The sequence below is a fragment of the Berghia stephanieae genome, chromosome 2 (assembly GCF_034508935.2).
Source record: "Berghia stephanieae isolate SIO BIC M18660-M18661 chromosome 2, UCSD_Bste_1.3, whole genome shotgun sequence".
Taxonomy (NCBI): Eukaryota; Metazoa; Mollusca; class Gastropoda; order Nudibranchia; family Aeolidiidae; genus Berghia; species Berghia stephanieae.
The window spans coordinates 101,564,312-101,567,585 of NC_088361.1; the positions used below are offsets into that span (position 1 = coordinate 101,564,312).

The window sequence follows — 3,274 nt, forward strand, 5'->3', positions numbered from 1 at the left end:
ACACATTAATAATACTATTCGACGTGTACATAAATGCAGGTCTGACATCCTAACCCACTTTTGGGCCTAGCTTAACATTGTTGTAAGGGGCGATATTTTGCGTCATTTTTTTTTTGTGATTCCCATTACAACATTGAACCCATAAGGCATTGGGTTATCAGACCTGTAAACAGTGCACGTCGATACTCATACGACATATTTCCTTTTACAAACAATATTATTCAATGGGGCCTAAAATAAATTGTATTATATTGTCACAACTCGTGGCCTCTACATAAGAGTGTCACGTCAGTGTAGGAGGTTGGCAAGAATGGAGATAGGTATAGATAGGCGTCAAATAGTTTTCCCCATAGACAGCGTCGGGTGCCGCTTTTATTCCCTTTTATTGTTGGTTAAAAAGCTCCTGACACTTGACTGATAGTAATAGAGTGTTTGAGGTTTAAAGAAATGGGTAATATTTTAGTGGTAGAGTATTAGCACCTTGTATAGGTAGGTTCAGAAGGTAAATATAGTCCCCGTTAAAGAAATGTATTTTTAATATAAATCAACAGAATTACCTCATACAGTAACAAGTTAACACATAATTTACCAAAGAATAATAGTGCGGGTTTAATTCATTAATGTATTCTATGGGCATTAATCTTCATCCCATATCACAAAAACTATTCATTTTCTTTTGAGTGGCCTTAACTGGTTGGAGTGGAAGGTTTCCCGCTATAGCAGACAGTAGCCGTTCTGGTCAGTAGTCTGTGATTTGTCGCGTGGTAGGCCGTTCGGCCTGGTCCCTCACAGGATGTGGGCTGTCATTACCCCGATTCATACTGGGTCATTCAACACTGAAGGTTCATTCATACCCAATCTGTGAAAATACCGGAGCAAATCTTTGACTAGGTTGCAGCATTTTAATATTCAATGAATAGTGGGGTCGTGATGGATTTCAATTAATACTCTTGACATCACCACTATCCACATGGGTTAATTAATGCAAATAAATACTAAAATATAAATATGGTGTATTTGCGATAGCACATTGGTAAATGTACTTTGCAAATAATTCATTCATTTTTTGAAGGCATAATATTATATATACAATACTATATTATATATATATATATATATATATATATATATATATATATATATATATATATATATATATATATATATAGTGAATGAATATTTTTATAGGAAACATGAGTATCAATGATGTGTTATTGATTCCTGTTAATTTTTGGTTGTGTCTACTTACTGCCAGGCGAAAACACAATATTAATTATCACTCCTACACACTAGTTTAATTGCATTAATTAATGGTAACACAATGTAACTCTATCACTGACCTTCGTGCGCACAGGTTTCTCGCTATGTAGGATTTTGAGTTTCCTATAGAGCAGTGAGCTCTAAGTAGATGAAATGGAGAGAGACCGTTTCTCTCCCCAGCCTTGGCTTATAAAGGTTTTCGTCGGGAGTTGGAGAATCTCAAAGAGTCAACAATATTCTAGGATGTGCGTAGGCCTGGTTTATTATTGGTTGTTGTCTGTAGACCAATCGTCTGGGTGTCGAATTGTAGCGTCTGTACACTGGCGAATTTCTATTTATGTTGGTTATGTCCCGCTACGAGTGACAATCTCCCACATAATTCTAATTGCAGTTGAGATCAAACATGGTCACCTATTTATTGTCCCCATGGCTATAACGATTAGCACATTGCTACGCTGCAATAGCCGTGGCATTGTTACTGCGATAGTTTGTATTGACTTAATGTGTATTGATTTATTTACAATCCTAGGAAAGTTGAAGCTGGGAAGTGTGAGGCGATTGAAATATATCACTAAAGTTGAGGTCATTGAAATATATCACTAAAGTTGAGGCGATTGGAATATATCACTAAAGTTGAGGTCATTGAAATATATCACTAAAGTTGAGGCGATTGAAATATATCACTAAAGTTGAGGTCATTGAAATATATCACTAAAGTTGAGGCGATTGAAATATATCACTAAAGTTGAGGCGATTGAAATATATCACTAAAGTTGAGGCGATTGAAATATATCACTACAATGAGTATGAGGAGAAAAGTGTCATTCAGCCAAATCGCCACTATTAATGGCTACAGTATAAATGAATAAATATCAACAGATAATGAAATGGAATGAATAATGAGAGAGAGAGAGAGATAGAGAGAGAGAGAGAGAGAGAGAGAGAGAGAGAGAGAGAGAGAGAGAGAGAGAGAGAGAGAGAGAGAGAGAGAGAGGGGAATCTCTATATGATGTGTATTTCCTTTGCTTATCTTATCGTGATTGTGTAATTTATAGCACATGTGTAACCATACAAATTGTCATAACGATGGAATAATAATATCATTATTATTGGCGCATAGTTTGAGGCCCTGGAAAAGGCTCTTTACTCACATTCTCTCACCGTACTGAGGTGTAAAATGAGGACCTGACCATCAACAGACTTGTCCCTGTCGGAAAAATTGTAATATCGTCTACTACGCGTCATGTCACGGTCTACTCGTTAAGTGTTGCTGTTGGTCATGGACCCTTTGTAAAGCGTTTTGAGCACGTTTAGTGAATAAATCTCAACTGCACCAAGACTTATCTCACTCAGTTTTTTAAATTTATTTATTTATTTATTTATTTATTTTTTGAGACTTGGAAAACAAAATTCTTCATGAACGGAATTTCCTTCTTTGTAATCGATCGAATCTCTACTTACCAGTTTTGATTTTTGATTTTTGATTCTGTCATTTCCAGGTATTTAATTGTAAAAAAAACCCTGGTTTTATTTCGATGAATTTCTGAATACGCAATATCACAATATATCTAATGAAACTGTCAAAACGTTCATTTTATTTTAAGGTCTATCAGTCAAATCCGTAAGTTTTTAGGTGAAGACATTTGTAAGATGCTCATTAATTCACTTTTTGCTAGCAAGCCAGACTATTGCAGTTCCCATCTCTCCGGGCTTCCAAAGAGCTTGGTCGCAAGACTGCAGTTGTTATAAAAACAGGACTGAACAAATGGACATGATCTATATTAACTTTCCATGTACTCGAGGTCATTGGTCACATTGGAATATGTGCTCAAAGTGACCCACTTTGTGAAAAGTGTTCACAGCTTTTTAAATATCTAAAACACGATTGGTCATTTGATTCAGCTTGACACATGGATATGTTTATAACATTTGTAAACAAAGCAGCGTGTTTACATTTGTTAAGAAATATCCAATCGTTGGGCAACAACAAATCATGTGATTGATGACCTGGTTG

General features: G+C 35.7%; 1 long non-coding RNA gene across 1 annotated transcript; it reads right to left on the reverse strand.

The window, feature by feature from the left end:
• Positions 1–584: 584 nt before the first annotated feature.
• On the reverse strand, positions 585–2,166 carry LOC144966071 (uncharacterized). The gene is made up of 2 exons (XR_013644151.1): positions 1,341–2,166; positions 585–859 (listed from the first exon to the last, which is right to left on the reverse strand). It is a non-coding gene; the product is annotated as an uncharacterized LOC144966071 (long non-coding RNA).
• Positions 2,167–3,274: the final 1,108 nt, after the last annotated feature.